General features: G+C 46.6%; 1 long non-coding RNA gene across 3 annotated transcripts in view; it reads left to right on the top strand.

Annotated features, from left to right (window-relative positions):
* Window positions 1-2,892: 2,892 nt before the first annotated feature.
* The window catches only part of LOC135322427 (uncharacterized), a 36,773-nt gene continuing 21,638 nt past the window's right edge, over window positions 2,893-18,027 (top strand). For 2 of the 3 annotated variants that reach the window (XR_010383002.1, XR_010383003.1), the window contains exon 1: window positions 6,826-7,784. This is a non-coding gene — a long non-coding RNA (uncharacterized LOC135322427). Of the gene's footprint in view, window positions 3,122-6,825; window positions 7,785-18,027 lie in introns of those variants that run through there. The other variant, XR_010383004.1, reaches the window with a different exon arrangement.

Consider the following 18,027-nt stretch of genomic DNA (forward strand, 5'->3'; position numbering starts at 1 on the left):
CATCATAACCCATGAAAAGACCGGAGAGTATTAACTTGGCTTTTTTAAAGTCAAAGGAACAGATCTAATATGGAGTCAGATTTATTCTTTCCTATTTCAGTATTGCCATGGAGAAGACAGTTTGGGCAGCTTTTTGTAGGGTCCTCGAGGCTTTCTCTCTCAGCCTCTGGGGGCCTCTATTGAAAACCCTTCATAGCTGTCTGGCCTGCTGGAAAACCACTCCGACTGTTTTGCCCTGAAGATGTGTTCAGTTTATAACTCATCTCTACTCCTTGGAAAACAACTCAATAAAAACTCAGTTGGTTTTCCACCAGCCATGGGCAGGGGTGAGGGATACCTTGTTATTAATTCATAAAATAATAATAATAATAAAAATAGTAATAATAATAATAATAATAATAATAATAATAATAATAATAATAATAAAAAGAAGTCTTAAAACAGCACTGGGCACATAGGTGAGTCAATAAATGCTTCCTGGCTTAAATCAAAAGTGATGACTCAGTGATTCCATGGCTGCTGTATTTGCTGAGCTAGTTACTCCTTTGCTCCATTACACATTTTTTTAACTGAAAAATAAATACATGCAAATGGTTAAAAAAATTCAAACAGAGCACAAAAATACACAAGTGAAAGAAGTTTTCCCTCATCCTCTCTTCTTTCAGCCCTCCCTGGAGATGCCACTGTTTACTATCCTTTGGGTGCTTTTCCAGATATGCTATGCACATTCCCACCTATGTATGTAAATTCCTTTAAAGTTTTAGTTATTTTTAACTTAAAGGGATTTAAATCCTCAAGTGACTTCTGCCTGGGTAATAGAACAGAACAAATCTGACTCCATATTAGATCTTTTCTTTTGACTTTAACCCTATGCTCTGTCTCCTAGGCTTCATCTTGCTTGTAAAACAATGTTGCTTAGAGCCTGAAATATACAGGAGAACCTATTCTGAAGGCTCTGATCTTTAAGTATATTTAACACATTTTCATTCATAAAAAGATAAGAAATTGCAGAATAGAAAATAACTTTTGTTTTGTTAGAGGTTTACAGAGATTTGACCCAGGCAGATAGCTGCAAGAACAAAGGATTCTAACAAGAAGGAATTCCTACACCAAGAAGATTGCAACAACCAAGCACGTAGGAAAGGAGCCTGAATTCTGACTTGGGGAGATGGTTTTCCAGGACATTAGTTTGCCATCTAGGTCTACAGAAACTTGCTATTCCATGCCCCAACACCTGGTCTCCCAACTTATTGGCCTGTCCTGCACTGAGGAGAATGAATTTGGATTTGGTAGCACTCCTATATACCTAGCAAGCTGGGCACTGGAACTGAGTGTTATGGAAACAACAGGCCAGCCAAGGAACAATCACCACTCGGAGTGTTGGCGTACTCAGATTTATTATGCCGGCTGGCTCAGAGGGGCTTCTGCTCCGAAGTTCTGAGCACCCACCTCCAAGACATACACATGAAGTTTTAAAGGGTTAATTACAAGTAAGGGTGTATTAGCCAATAAGGCTCAAGCAACAAAAAGGAAGGAATCAGCACACTGGTGCTTGTCAACTTGTAATAGACACTTGTTGAGCTTCGATTTACGACTTAGCTTGTTAGCCCAGTAAACTGACACTAAACTTCAGATTTACGAGTTAGCCCAGCAGAATTTAGATCAGTAAACCGACACTTATCACACTTAGATTTGTGACTTAGCTTGTTAGCCCAGCTGGGCTTTTCCTTCACATGAGGACAGCTCTCCCACACCCAGGGAACTACTGTGAGCCCTTGATGGTTCCACTAGGGTGGAGTGTGGTTTACCCAGGACGGATGGGGACTATGCACCAACACTCAGGCAGTCTGCTCTGTCTGGGGCTCTGATCTTGAACCACCCCTCTCCCTGCCAGCCCAACACCTGGGACAGTGGAGCTAAGGCAAAGATCGTGCCTGCCTGTTTCCCAGCGTGTAAAAGGGGAATATGTACTCTTCCCAAGGTAGTTCTGAGCGACAACACCTGCGGGTGCTTGGTTCCCAGACCAACAGAAAACCCTGCTCCGCTTGGGGGCAACAGGTGTGATACCCGTAGGGGTTCTGCAGCAGCTTCGGATGGAGGGCTGGATCAGGGAGGTAAAACTTGAGCTGCGGGCCTTGAAGTGTTACAGAAGGGTACAGAGGCAGGACTGCCGCCTTCTTCAGGGTGCCACCAGAGGTAAAGCTTTTTCTCTCCATCCCCGCTAGGACCTTACCCTTTCCAGATCCCTCCCTTCTCTCTGCTCTTCCTGTCCATCTGTCTCCCTCCACTTTTTCCCTCCTCCCCTCCCCCTCCCATCTTTTCCCTCCCTCACTGCCCCACCTTCTCTCGCAGAACCCAGAGCGGATTGCTGGCCCTCCTGCGCATGGGCGGTCGGTGTCAGCTGGACCGCGGGTTGGAAGCTCCATCTCCGAGCCGGGGATTAGCCCCAAAGGCTTCTCAGCTCTGTCGCCCGGCAGGCCTTTAGCTCCTGCCCGGGGCCGGTGCCTCTGGCTGTGGAAGTGCAATGTGGGGTCTCCCGGGAAAGGGGTCAGGTGGCTGCGGGAGGGCGGTCCGCGTGTCACAGACCACGAGGGCGTGAGTCAGCCTGTGTTCAGCTGAATTGCTCGGGCCAGACCCCTCTGCCCGCGCCACCTGCCCCAGTGCCCCAGTGCCACAGCTTCCCGGGGCCAGGTGTGCACCTGCCGCCTCTCACCCAGCCGGGCTCCCCTCAGTCCGCTGCTGGCGTCCCCTTCCCCTCTCTCACCCGCGAGTCCTCTCCTCCCAGGCTTCCTCTCCTCGGCCACCGGCCCGTTCCCACAACTGGGCGGGCTGCGTCCCAGGCAGGCGGGGTCTGCGGACCCGGACGGGGCAGCTGGGGCTGGGGCTGGGGATGGCCTCCGAGCGGGGCTGCAGCCCGCGTTTCCACCCATTTCCCTGCCCCGCGACTCCGGGGCTGCCCTGGTCTTCCTTTCCCGCTCCCTGAGGAACAGCTCAGTGGCGTCTGCACTGCTCCCTGGGCTGAGAGCCTCCGGCTGTAAAGCCCAGCTACTGGTGGAGTCGGGAAAAGGGATCCTCAGTGCCAAGCGAGCTTCTGTCTCCTCCCTCAGTGTTTCTGCCCCAGGTAAGTACCTTGAACACTTTCAGGTGTTATGATGGCGGTGCTTGTTGGTGTCATGTGTTTTTATAGTGAGAGGGATTACAGTGTTGAAAGCAGGGCTTGGTTCAGTTAAAAATGAGCTGAAGGCATAAGGCTGTGTCATCCTCCTTCCTTCCCTCTCCCAGGGTGAAAAGTGTGACCATCGATTTTAAAAAGACAGTTACATTCCCTAACTAGCCCAGCCCAGCTTGGTGTGTTAACAGGAAGAGCACCACCAGAGGCGTTGGAGACCCAGGGACATTGCAGTCCTAAAGAGCTCCTGGCACAGTTTGGTTTGTTTTGGTTTTTTGTTTTTCTTAAATTGTGGGGCAGACTAAGTAGTATAGAGGGAAAAATAATTGTCAAGAAATATTTTTTCATATAACAGCTTTATTGTGATATTGTTCACACACCATGAAGTCCACCCATTTAAATGGTACAATTCAGCAGCTTTTAGCATATTTACAGTTGTGCAACAATTATTATTCCAGAACGTTTTCATCACATCAGAAAGACCAGTGGAAATGAATGACCAATCCACCCCTCCCCAGTGGTGGTTCTAAAGAAGTTTCTTGGCTATTCTTGACCATAAATTAACTTGTTACATTCCATGAAAAATCTGGTAGGAATTCTAATCAGAATTGCAATGAATCTGTCTATCAAAATAGGAAGAATTAATGTCTTTATGGCATAAACTTCTTCTACTCATGAATATAACTGGGACCCTATATTTTCATCTCTCCAGAGCCTGGCCCATGGGAAGTCCTCACTAATTGTTGGGCTTGTGAATGATGAGATTCTATACATCATTAGTTGCAACTGTAGCCTTTCACAGAAGAGAAAATTAACCTCAGTGAAGCCAAGTGACTCTCTGATGGTCAGAAAGAGTGACAGCCAGTGCTGGAGTGATCCAGTGGACTTGGTGCTTGCAACTAAAAATATTCAGCAGCTACAGCTAAGGGGATTAGAGTGTTCTTTTATTTTTCCTTAATGGCGTTGCTTTTATTTTTACTTATTTTTTTAAATTAATTTTTTTGAAGTGTAGTCAATTTACAATGTTAGTTTCAGGTGTACAGCAGAGATTCAGTTATGAACATATGCATATGTGTATAAATATGTTTTAGATTGTTTTTAGTACAACTCATTACAAGAAATTGAATATAGTTCCCTGTGCTATATAGTAGGTCCTTGTCATTTATTTTATATTTATTAACGTGTATCTGTTAATCCCCCCTTTCCTGCCTGCTAACCACAGTTGGCTTTCTATGTCCATGAGTCCATTTCTAGGAGCACCATTTTTCTTAGTAATATATGCTGGTTGGCTGCTTTCAGTTTCAGTAATTCCATCTGTGGGTGCTTTTCTTCTGGTGGCCTTTATGTGGTTTGTACACGTGGTAATAGAGGTCTGTATTTGGGAGAACTCCAGGCCTCGTGTAGTCCCTGGTACAGAGTTCCCACTGAGTTGATGCTTGAACTGGGAAAAAAACATAGTAAATGTTGGAATTTCCAATATGGTTGAGACTTCCAGGTTTCTATAACCTGCTTAGCCCACCTTAATATTGGCTGCACCCTTACTTGGTAATTTGGTGGAATTCCATGGTATGGTGGTGTAGAGACAGGGCCTTTTATGCTTATTCTCTTTCCTTTTTCTAACACTCATTCTCCTGGGTCTCCCAGATCCTCCCCCAGCAGTGCCCAGGGCTGGCTTGGTGCTGCACTGAGGATATATTTATTAATAAGGACCTTTCCTCATCTCTTCTGAGCCTCCATTTTTTTCTCTGCACAATGAGGGCTTAGACTAGATATGTGCTTTTCAGTTTCTTTTAAAGCCATGTTTCCTTTGAGAAACAGAAAATGCAAATCACTCCTCCCATCCCAACCCTTTAGATTTTGATACAGCCTCCAAGGAGTGACATAGCACTTTGTGGAAAATTGATGTGATTGTGATTCCAGGTGGCACAGAAAAGACTCTTCAGAGATTTATTGCAGGGAGAGGGCAGGAAAGGTGCAGTATGTCACACTTTCTAGTGTGAGCACTGGAGCAGTGGCTTGGATTTAAATACGGTGTCTGACGTGGCCTCTCTCTAATCATGTACAATGTGATAAACTTCTCTACCTCAGTTTTTCTTGATGTGTCAAGTTGGCGTGATAATATTTTAGGGCTTTTGTGAAACATTATACACATAATCCATTTGTGTTTCGGTAGAAATAAGACCTGCTAGGGATTCAGGGATTTGTTTTAAAAAAAAAAATCTTGTCCATAGCAATCTGTCGGTGTGTATTTTGAATTTCCTGGAGGGTGAGGGTTGAGTCTAAAGTCCATCATGGGACAGGTGGCCCATAGTTTTCTGTGCGCCTGATTGCCCCCTCCTCCCCAGTCCTCTTCCTCAGTCCAGGATTAAGTTCCCTAGTAGATTTACACAGAGGTCTTGTGGAAATGGATTTTCATTTTATTGTTTCACCAAGAAGGGCTGCCATCATGATCTCTGTGGTCAGGTTTTGAAGGGCTGCCATCATGATGTCTAGTCAGGTGAAGGCTATGCAATTGGGAGTTTCTATTTAATAAAAAGAAAAAAATTACAAATAGAAAATTAGAACAAGGGTGATGACAGGAGCTCTTGGAAGTGGGCACCATTAGTTTTGTTAGCTTCAGGTGCAGTGGCCTCTTGCCACGAGGACCCATCCTCTTGCTCTGAAGTTGGAGGGACCAATGGGTTGAGTGGGAATGTTAACTGAGTGTATCTCATGTGCTGGGCATTGTCCTATTTGTGCTTTGTGTTCCTTATTTGAGACAGTGAGCTCATTTAACCTCAATAGCCTCTTTAAAAAATTAGACTTTTTATTTTGAGATATAATGTAGATTCCCATGTAGTTGTAAGAGATAATATGGAGAGGGCCTATGGACCCTTTGTATAGTTTTCCTTAATGGTTCCAACTTGAAAGTTTGGGGTACAATTCATTACTGACTCACTAACAATTTGAGGTTTGTTTTATTGCCCTAATTTTATTCACGATTAAACTGGGGCTTAGAGAATCACACAGGCCTGACCAGGTCACCCACATGGTTAGTGTCGAGACGGGTGGAACGTGGGCTTGGGATTTCCAGGCAGTACCATTATGATGGTCTGTGGCAGGGAGCAGCATTCACTTTTGCTGGTTTATTCATTCATTCAACAAATATTATTGAGTAACCTCTGTGGGTCAGATGCTTTCATAGGGTTATCTGATTCTTCAGCAGTCCTGAGAATCAGGTAATGTTTATATTTTTTAATCTGAGAAAATTAGCTCTAAGAAGTTATAACCCCCCCAAAGGAAATATAGCTCATAAAGGAGCGATACTAAATTTTACAGTCACCCCTTTTTATGCAGGTGGTACCCTAGGCATTTTACATTTGCAAACTTCTGTAATCCAGATATTTTCATGTAAGACAAAGATTTTTTTTTTAATTGAAGTATAGTCAAGTTTACAATGTTGTGTCAATTGCAAGGTTTTTTTTTTGAATTTTGAATTAAAAAATATTTTTTCAGGAGGGTAATTAGGTTTATTTATTTGTTTCATTTTTTAAAATGAGGTACTGGTGTTTGAACCCAGGACCTCGTACATGCTAAGCACGTGCTCTACCACTGAACTGTACCCTTCTCCCCAAGGCAAGTTTTCTTATCCATTATTCTGAAACTTAGGAGTTCAAATAAATTGGATAGAAAACCAGATCTTTTGATCCCACTGTAGTCCTTTTCTTTATATTCTGCTGAAGGAGGTTGGGAAAAGCACTTCCTTTGTTCACTTCCTTATTCAGCATTTTTCAGCAGTGACTTTGCATCAGGGCCTTGGTAGGTGCTTGGAAACAGAAAACAAGAAATGACCCTTCTCTGCAGGGCAGGAAGCCTAGACCAAAAGCTGGGTAATGTGATCCGAGCTACGGTAGCCATTTGAAGACTCTGAGGACAAACTGTACCCCCGGATTTACTTGAGCTTCCCTTGCCTTCTGGTTGGTACACACCAGGTCATCGCAACCCAGATGGACCTGCAGCCCACAGTACAGTATGTACCTCGATCTCCTCTCCCCTCTCGTCAGGGCCTGCAGCATGAGCATCCCTGACTACGTGCAGTGTGCTGAGGACCACCAGACTTTCCCCGTGGTGGTCGAACACGTGGGGATCATCTCAGAGGAGAATTTCTTTTGCATCTATAAGTGAATCACCTTGGTGAGTCAGATCAGTCCGTGCAGCTCCCAGTGGGCAAACTGTATCCACTACAGGCACCACTATGCGCCCAAGAATGTGTGGAGCGACTTCCAGACCCACCGCAAGGTCTTGGGCCTTGTCATCATTACTGAATGCCTCTCGGCCAAGGCTTCGAAAAGCTCCACGTGCAGAGGAGCTGTATGGCACCACGCTCTATGACTCTCAGCTCTTTGACTTTCTGCTGCATGGGGAGGTGGCCGAGCAGCCGCGCACCGAAGTGGCCTTCAATTTACGAGGACTGCAGGGTGGTGGAGAAGAGGATCGACGACTTCACTGAGTCACTCTTCATCTTGCCCAAGTCCAAGTGGCTGGACGGTGCATCCGACAATTCTGGGGACAAGATCCTCCTTCTCTGCATCCCATTTGAGAAGGAGGACATCATGGGACTGGACACAGAAAGCAGGTAAGTTTACCTGGAGGCCAGTCCACCCTGGCTGTGTGCCGGGTTTCTTCCCTACATCCAGAAAGTGATCAGCAAGGAAGAGGACTCTCTTGTAGCCAAGGGTGGAGGGAGGTGCAGCCCGCCGCTTTACAGACATTTAAAAGTGAATCCGCCTTTGTTTCAGAGAGATCCTTTTAGGGTTATTGTGGACACTTACTGCAGCTTTTCAGCCAGGACCCTGGTGGGACCCCTGGAGTTGCTGACCAATAGATTAGCCACAGCCACTGATGCTAGGAGAGCTGGGGAGGAGGCTGCTCTGAGCTGAGATTTGCTGTAGGTCAAATGAACATCAGACGCTGAGACTTGTCTAGTAAAAAGAATGTAAACTATCTTATCACTTCCTATATTGATTACATGTCAAAATGATAGTATTTTACATACAGTAGGTTAAGATTTGTTCTTAAAATCATTTTCTAGTATTTGTTTTTTGTTTGTTGGTTTGTTTCTTTGTTTACCGTTTTAAATGTGGCAACTGGGAAACTTTCTTTACATGGCTCTCATTTCATTTATGTTGGGCAGCCTGTCTTTAGATAGTCTCATCCCTTTTCTTGTAGATGAGATGCTGAATCACGAGAGGCAGAACGAGGCGCTGGTTGAGCTGGGGCTGGAGCCGGTGTCTCCTGCCTCCCAGGCCCAGCACCTGTTCGGCTCAGGCCCTCTCTTCCTGCCCGACAGCCAGCATGCCATGTTATTACATCAGAATCACCGCCAGGGACCTCCGAATGAACTCCTTATGCAGGGAAAGGCGTATCACGGAGTATGGGAAAGAGCAGGGAAATGTTCATCCTCACTTTGTCCCTGTGATTAAGTCAACGGCCTCACTTTGTCTCGGAATTACAGACGAGCTCTTCTGGGCTGCCTAACCCCCCACCATCTGCTCTGTTTCCCCGTGTATCTATAGTGCTGTCCTTCGTGCAGAAGAGGGTGACATGCCTTTGCCGAGAGGTGGTCCCCCCTTTGCTGGGGAGAGTGGGGGAAGCTGTGTGCCCACGGCCTACGGCCTCAGGCCTTGAGTCTGGAGAGTACTCATGGCGGTCTGACAGGTGACGGTCGGAGGACCTGGCACGGCTGCCGGGCCCACTGTGGAGGCGGTGCTCTGTGATTCTTGAAATTAACTAAGATCAGATTCTACTTTCTGGTTATTGGTAAGTTGGAGGAGAAGATGCCAGAGAATTGATAAAAAGAATGTCCAGACCAGCCCTGTGAGTGATAGGCACAGGGGACCCGAGTCCCCCACGTGTGTGAGGTGCCTAGCGGGCTCTGGATGAATTTTCTGTTCCTCCCGGACATAACTCTATGGCTTAAGGAAGGGGCAAGTCATGTCATGGCCTGTACTTGTCCTCACAGGGCCCTGTGATCTTCATGCCCGCACTCCCCTTCTGCTCCTTGGAGATGAGGTGTCAGGTTTAGGAGCCTGGGCACTGCTGAGGGCATAGCTGCCAGCACTGTGCTACACCGAGGCTGGCTCCGTTCACCTCACATGTCACCACCTGCTGAGCCCCCAGGTGTCAGTCAAGGTAGGTGCATAGGTGCAACATACACAGAGACCACTTTCTCCCCCTGGACAGATTGATTGGTGAGCAGTGGAAGCCTAGAGCCCTGCCCCAGCCCCAGGCCAGTGTCTCCTCTTTTGTCATAGGAGGCACTGGTGACATTTTTGCTCAGCAACTGCTTGGCTCTGACTCTGCAGACCCACCAGAGAATGCCAACTTGTTTTTGCCATTTGAAGTCTGCCCTTGGGATTTGGCGGAGTAGCTGGATGTGTGCTTAGCCCATAGTGGTTGACACTGTCACCATTGTTTACCCAGAACCTCGTGTACCAGGCATGGCTCTCGGCATCAAAATACAGCAGTGCATTAAACCTCCCTCCTGGTGGGTCTGTCTGTTTTGCTACCATAAGGGCTCAGCCAGCATCTTAACGTCAGTGAGATAACGTGGCCAGTGAGCTCGGGTCAAGCACATTCTCCTCCAGTCACTTTTACTCAATTTTTTCTTTTACTATTCCACAGTCATTAATTTTTTAAACAAAGCTTTGGTACAGGAACAGCCTAATTCTCTCCTGCTACTCTTGGTGGAAGTGAGTAAAACTGTCCAGCCTGAAATGCGACCACAATTTGTAGCTCAAAAGCTGCCTAGACGCATATAGGTGGAGTTTTGGTTAGGGGCGCTGATCACGTTGGGGTCCTCCGGCAGCACCGCTCCCCTCAGGCCCCTGCCTTCCCTGGAGCAGGAGGTGAGTGTGGGTCTCACCGTCCCAGCATCCCTGGCCTCACACACTCACATAAATTCTTGTACATGCTGTCAAAATCATTTTTGTTCTTGTGTGTTTCTAATTTTCTCTTGTTCCTCTTTTCCTTTTTCTTTATTCTTTTTCTCTTGTACTGCCCAGTGAGCATGTTGTTGCGTCTGAAAATGTGGGCTGTGCACACCCTGCATTGGAAATATCCAGATTGCCCTCCGTACTGTCTCCATCGCTTTAAAGAGCAAAAACTTAACAGTTGCCTTGATCCATGTATTATCCTAGTCATTTTTTATTTTCTAAGTTTTTGGAATATTTGCTTTGTTAGCACATCACCCACTGGTGTTTGATACCTGTTAAAATCCTTGCTTTGAGGAACCTGTTTGGTCCTCCTTATATTTGGTGACAAATGCGCCCTTATTAAATTTGTTTGATTGTTTTGAAGAAGTGAGATGTGAATTGATTTAGGCGGCTGCTGAGGGATTCTTTTCATGGAGTATTTAAACTTGTAAAGTGAAATTCTGCAGCATCTTGCTCGATTCCTGCTTTTACACAAACGTGCTCTTCACGCGGTTCCTGGCTGTCACAGTGTGACGTGCGTGATGGCACTTCCTGGCCAGCGGTCACTGGTGAGAAAGTGGCAGGCTCATGGGTGTGCAGCTGCAGGGGACGCTGTTGGAGGAAGCAGTCACCGTTTACTTATTTAATTTTTTTTTTTTTTTGCATTCAACATCCCTGTGCCATTTACTTTACTTTGCCTTCATAAAGGGGCAGAAGTGGGTCTAAAATCCATGCCACTCTTGTGTTCCCTTTACGAGGCTGGTTTTTCTGAGTATCAGGAAAACATGGCCTTCTCCTAAGTAGCTGGCTCACCTGGATCTTGTTGACACAGCGACCGCTAAAGGGGACCGTAGCTTCCTCTCTTCTCCAGCCAGTGGGCATTCAGAGCCGGGTCTGTGCTTTGCCTCAGCAGCCGTGCAGGCCTCCCTGCCCCGGCCTTTACTTTTAACCCATGTTGGCATAAATATCTGACTCCGTGTCTGTTGCAGCTGATGTCCACCACTGACGGCCGTGTAGTTAGTTTGCGGTAGGGAGTCTGCAACACCCCAGCCAACCTTGAAGGAAGATGTTTTGGCCGACCTAGGACCTTGGATTCTCACCCCCATCATGCTTCATCTCACTCGGTGGAAGGGTTTGGCCACCACCATCATGCTGAACATGAGGCCTTGTTTCTCCTTTCATGCTCTGGTCCAAATGTGGGCACTTCATTTATCACTGAATTTGTATCGCTTGAGACAGGCCATAATATCTGAATGAGTCCATCACATTCTGGGTGGGGAACAGAACAGAAGTAAGTGTCACAATTAGATGGAGTCTAGGCTGTCCGTGTTGGCTAATGCTGGCTGGGATCTGTGATGGCCGGGCTGTGCCCTGGACACAGGCCTTTCCCGTGGCTCCCGAGAGCCCAGGGGTTGGAGTGAGAACAGCCTTGCCTGGGTTCCTCCATCCTCATCTGCTCACTGGCAAGTGTGTCTGCTAATTAGGAGCTCCCCCAGACCTCGGGCCCTTCAAAGCTCAGACCACGGGAGAACCTTGAGTCCCTTCTCCTGGGCCTCCTTTGTGAGAATCCAGTGCCTTCTGAGGTGACCAGCGGCAGGAGATGCCTCCCCCTCCAGGGAGCACCCTACGGAGGACTGTTAGTCAGTGTACCATGCTGTGAACTTGGGGGGTTACGGCCATGGTCCCTGTAGAACCACATTTGAGATGGGCTTAGTGACGGAAATAATAGGACTGATTCCAGGGCAGGGATTAGGGGAGGGAACATTGGAAATTGAATGTGACCTCAAACACATAGTTGGGTGCTGGGGCTGTTACTAAAATGGGGAGTCTGGGAGGTACCTGCCAGGAATCGAATTCCAGATTAAATGGTGAACATGAGGCATTTTTAAGATGCCATTTGTCATCCAAGTTAGGACTTCAAAGAGGCACTCGTGTCTATGAGATTGTGGCTCAGGTGAAGGAGCCGGACTATAGATACACGTTGGGAATCGTCATTCTTAGCTGGTGTCCATAGCCTTGCATGTGAATTACATCATCTCGAGAGCTGCAGACTGAGGCTGAGGCGGGGCAGGGCCCTGCCTGGGTTGGAGGAAAGCCCAGACCATGCAGCTTTGGTGTGTCAGTCAGCGGCATTTGCGATTTTCAGCCTAATGCCATTTATCTTTAAGGGGCTGGGGTGTGTGCAGGGCCAGCCAGGAAGAAATCTGAAGGGAGGGTCGTGGCCACGTGTGTGTCTTGGGAAGATGCAGAGTCTGCAGGGTCCTGGAGGGTAGACTTCTTAGAAGCTGGAGTTGGAGTGAGGAGTGGGCAGAAGGTAGTCACACTCACCTGTGAGGGAGGGTGGAGTCCTTGGGAGTCCACACCCTACCGGACTCGCTTTCCCATGAACAGAAGGCAATCATACAGAGTATCTGAAGTGAGAAAGGATGGGTGCTGGGAAGGGAGCCAACCTGGAGAATGGTGCTTGGAAAGGTCTGGAATAGTCTCCCTGGAAAATAGAGTTAAAAATACCCAGAATCTTAAGAACGTTGATAGTGACTGGGGAGGAAGCAGTTTTTCTGGCCTCCTAAGGGTAAGTCATGTATCCGGGGATACACAGAAAAATCGGGCATTCTGTTCCGTGGTTTTGATCCTTACCGGGGGAACAGTGCAAGTTTAAAGGGGGAGAAGGGCAGCGGAGGGAAACTAGCCAGGCCCCGTGTCAGGTACCAGTCGGCCACCCTACTTGCGTGTTGAATTCACATCCATGCTTCCCAGGTGGGCGGTGGCAGCCCCCTTTTGCAGATCGGGAAGCATTCTCAGAGGGTTAAGGAATTGGTCCGTTTAGTGGCTAGTAAATGCTGCAGCAGAATTCAAGCAAGGCCTTCTCAGACTTCAAGGGCATGTTTTCTCTACTAATTCCGGTACCTCCCTGTTGAACCTGGAATGGTGAATTGGGTCAGTTTTGGAGCCTTTCAGAAAAAGTACGATTTAAGTGCCTCAGGACTGTTTCACAAAGCTCAGCGTTCTTTGATTTTTCTGAAGCACCGCAGTGCTTTTCGCCCCACAGTTGTTAGGTTTTCTCCATTCTCGATGACGTGGTTGCAAATCACGTACAGGTGCAAAACCAGACTTAGCAGCTTCTGAAGGGAAACTCTCCAGTTCTCCCTTGATCGGCTTTCTTCCACGGGATGTAACTATGCTGCAGCGTAGGCCTGAGTTTTACTTATGGAGTGAGGGTTTAATATCCAAAGTTAGCATAAAATGGTCAGATGAAGAAAATCGACTTTGACAATTTATTTTTGGGTTTCATTAGACAATATATACTATCAATTAATGACCCATATAGCAAATGAAATTGACTACAGAACATTGCATTTCTTACTTTCTATTTAGAGCTCTCTTACAGAATAAGGTTGCCTGCTTTGGAACATCATCTCCACCACCACGGCACCTATCAGTGTGTTGGTGTGATTGCATTTATGCAGTGAATGTAATCTGGTCTTCCTCAGCCCCAAACACTTCAGTGAAGAATCACGGGCTGTAGCCATCTCTTGGTCACGCAAATACTTCTAAAATTATATGATGCCAGAAAAGAAGGAAGAGAGAGAGAGAGATTGCCTTTATCAAAGTTCCTTTCAATTCTAACTGCAAACTGTTGTTGAGCAGCTCTGGTTTCCTTTGGATATGAATATATACATTTCTTTGCATGTAATCTTGGTTTTGGACTAGAACACCAAGTTCTTGCTGTCCACAAGCCACAAAAACAGTAGCCAAATTGCACACGTGTGAAATTGTTTATACTTTTTCCTGAGAAAGTATCCTTGAATTTGGGACTTGGGCTGTGATTTTTGCTTTTTGCTTCCCGCACCCCTCTTGTAATCTCTCACTCCTTCCCACGTGGCCCCCAAGAGTTCGTGGTCTCAAAGGAGCGGGCAAACACCCAGTTGGTCACCATGTACTGCTGCTATAGATGAAGCCCAACCAAGACCTAAAGGACATTATCAGAGAGGACTTCCTGGAAGAAATGGACTCTACATTCATTTGTGAGGACAGAGTGTCAGCCAGGAGAAGTAGTCAAGAATGTGGCTCAGGTGGCAGGTGCAGCCCGGGCAGATGCCTGGAGGCTTTTGGCGTGGGGAAACGGGGAGAGTGCCCTGTGTGGTCCAGGGTGGAAGGTGCCCCTGCTGGTGAGGACACTGGAGAGAGTCCGGGATGGAGGGCTTTGGAAGAGCTTGGGATTTACTAGAACTGACACAGTAGTCAGTGAAGGGTGTCATCAGAAAGTGACCCTCAGGAAAGGTAATTCTGGTTTTTCTTCTGATATTCTACAGACACAAGGGTCGGGACGGGTGAGAGTAGGTATGTCTGTCCCTTTGAGACCCACCCCGTCATTCATTTATTCATAACACGTGCACTTCTGTGTGTCTAGGGGAGAGGGTGGAGCCACATTAGTAAGCAAAATGTATTTGCTTCTTGTGAGCTTAGCATTGTCAGAAGTTGACTTAGCCTAGAATGTTCTAGGAATAGAGGAACAAATTGTGGTAGTTGGAAGGAGGGAAGGCTTCCTTGGGAAACAGTCAAAATGAGCCTGGAGACAAGTGGGAAGTAGGAGCAAGTCAGGGGGCCCCTGAGGTCACTGGGGACCTGTGTACTGAGGTGAGGCTGGGCAAGCAGTGTCTGGGGTGGGGCTAGAATTCCACCAGGGAGCCTCTGAAGGGTTTGAAGTGGGGGTGATGTAATCAAATTTGTGATTTGGGAAGACTGCTGTGGCTCTGTGTGTGTGTGTGTGTGTAGCAGGGAAGAGGGGAAAGGTGCCACCAACGGGGGGGGTCATTAGAAGAACATTCACAGGCTGGGAGAGAGGCGTCGGGACTGCTTGGGGACGGCAGGGGCAGTGTGGATGCCGGATTTCCTTATGGGGAGGGCTTGTTAGCAGGGCGACCCTAGAGGCGACTTTTGGCTGGAAGAAAACAGATGGAGGCTGCCAGGTGGACTTTCGTCTTCTCTCCTTCCCTGCCTTGTGTGATGATCTTAGCTCAGCCAGCTTTTGGAAAAGAAGAGCTAAGTTCCAGGGTAGCCCAGGACTTTGTTGAGCTCGTTCGAGTGAGATCTGATAGGATTTAGGTTTGTGTTCAGATCTGCATGTTCACTTAGCTAGAAACGTCCCGTCATTTCGATTTCTATAGGGGTTTTTATTCTTGATAAAGATTGCTTTCTTGGTGAGAGGAAATTTAATACAGCTGTTGGCTTTCTCAAAAAAAATCATATCTTTTAAGAACTTTAATATTCAAAACAATAGGAATATATTAAAATTTTAAAGTAAGTCTTTGGTGCAGTTTCTTTGCTTTCTGAGCTAGTGTGGAGTTAGAGCCTTTGCATTACTTAAGAGCACATACTTGTCAGTATTTAAAGAGCTGTTAGTGAGCGCCCCAGGCCCCACCTCTCAAAACATCATTAAAGTTTGCTCTGAAATAGTGAGGCCATAAAGGTCTTATTTGCAGAAACCAAACAGTTGGTTTATAATATGCAGCATAGCTCCCTTTATAAAATAATAATAGGTTCAAAATTAAGAAAGTGGAGGATAATTGATTTTTTTAAAGCTGAAACATAAACTTTCTTGTGCTAATGTTGCAACTGGAAATTTTGAAAAGAAAAATCCTACTGTAATATCATCTACGTGGAATACATATATGACTTTCACTTTTGAAAAGTGCGCGGTGGTTTTTGAAGTCAGGAGAATTCCAGCTCAGATACTGGCAGTGATGGTTGCTGGTTTTTAATGGAAGGGCCTAAATTTGCCTTCTTAGCATTTTTTTTTTTTTTTTGGAGTGAAAAGTTTGAGTAGTGCTTTGCCAGCATGATTTTGGGGCAATTTGAGGGCAGATGTCGTGTACCAGCAATGAGATATTTCCATGCATTTTATTTTCCGGACATCACCAGGGCACATGTGGGGTTTGTGCCTGCAGGCTGGAATGCTGCTGGACTCCCTGATCCATCACCGTTATGTCCTGGAGCTGCTCCGGACAGTGAATGATTTTCTGTGGCTTCTAGGTAATGTGGTCTGAGGCAGATGATCAGATGTGCAGTTAAAGTACTATTACTTGAAATAAGAGTACCCTAGAAACATGGCTCTAACAATACAGGGTGAGGGAGAATTGGCTGAGCTGCTTGCAGTGGGGAGTCTTCTCAGGTGACTCCCTCACCGTGATTCTTGCCAGTATCCGCCCCAGCCCTGCACGGTAGTCCTGCCGAAGCAAGCATGTTCTTTGCTCAGAAACGCACTGAATTTCCTTGTGCCTCTGTTTGTTGGCTTGTTTTTTGAAAGCACGTCTTGCCCTTTGCTTAAATGCCATCCATGGTAGTCACTTCTTACACTCATTCTACTGGACTTCGTCCATAAATAGCTGCTGAATGGAAGAACAGAATGTAGTATCTCCATGTAGTGGAACATTATTCACATGTAAGAGTGAATAAAAAAGAAAAAACAAATAAAGAGGAAAATGAAAAAGGCCACCTGTTCTGGGAACTCCTCCCTGACTGTTCAACCCGCACTTTTCCCTTTGAAACCCAATCACTTATGCTCCACCGTACTCTGTTTGATAGTACTTACTACCTTCTAATAAACTTTAACGTTTTCAAAAAAAAAAAAAAAGAGAGAGAGAGAGATGCTGATACCACTTCAAAATGGACAAGCCTTGAAAACAGCATTTTAAGTGAAAGGAAGCAGACACAAACGGCCACATATTGTTGATTTCAGTGATCTGAAATGCCCAGAAAAGGCACATGCAGAGGCAGAGAGCAGGTGATGGTTGAAAGGGGCTGGGTGGAGGGGGATTAGGGAGTGACTGTTAGTGACAGGAGGTTTCTTCTGGGGTGATGAAGTGTTCAGGAAATAGATGGTGGTGAGGGCTGCACAACTGTGAGTGTGCAGAAGACTGCTGAGCTCTGTCTCTGGGAGTGCCTGTTGTTGGGGCGGCTTTACTTTGTTCTCATCGTGCAATGAGAAGACTCATCTGCTGCTGTGGCCGTTCTACTCCCGTGAGTGGTGAGGGTCAGAGACTTTGTAGAGTCATGTTTCTTTTTTTTTTTGCCCCTTGCTGAGTGTAGGCAAAAAAGGTTTAAGCCTGAGAAAGTGCTCCATCTGCAGAAATGTCTTTTAGTTTTGCATGGTGTAAAAATCTTGAGAGCTTTTTAATCGTTGAGGACAGCCTGTGGGGGGAAACAGCCCGTGAATCCTGGGTGAGTCCCGGAAGAGCTGCGCGTCCCTCCCTGACACGGGTGGGGATTTCACCCCCGTTCAGGCAGTGAAGGGCCCAGACCCGAGAGCGGAGTTGACAGTCGTGAATATTTACATGAATCCGCTGCTTCATCTTGGATATTAATTTCAAGCTGAGTCAGTTTGTGGCGGCAGCCTCATCCTACATCAGGAATTTATAGTATCTGCTCTTTGAGGTGAAGACCTGACAGACTTGACTATTTAACAGTCTCCCTTGAATTGATATCTCAGATTACTTTGTCAAAAGCAAAACAGCAGAAATACAGACGTCCTTTAATGCCAATGTGACCTGGAAAGGTTTAGTCTCTGTGCCTCAGTGGCCTTATCTGCGGGTGGGGATGATGATAACAGTGCTTCCCTCAGAGGGGCTGGTGAGGGGAGAGTTAGAAGCACACATGGAGGACTTACACGAGATGCTCATGAATGACCGAATTTAGTGCTCTCAGCCTGGTCAGGCCTCAGGAGCAGAGATGTCAGAACAGAGCAGTCCTAGCGGGAGCTCGATCCGTGTTGGCAGGTGTTACGATCAGTATCACCTCTGTGGGTTATCAGGTAGTTTTAAGACTTGGTAATATGAATTCATGAATAATGTTAGAAGACTAGACATCTCAGATCCTGTTTACATAGTTCTCAAGATTTCCTCTGAG

The sequence above is a fragment of the Camelus dromedarius genome, chromosome 11, assembly GCF_036321535.1.
Source record: "Camelus dromedarius isolate mCamDro1 chromosome 11, mCamDro1.pat, whole genome shotgun sequence".
Lineage (NCBI taxonomy): Eukaryota > Metazoa > Chordata > Mammalia > Artiodactyla > Camelidae > Camelus > Camelus dromedarius.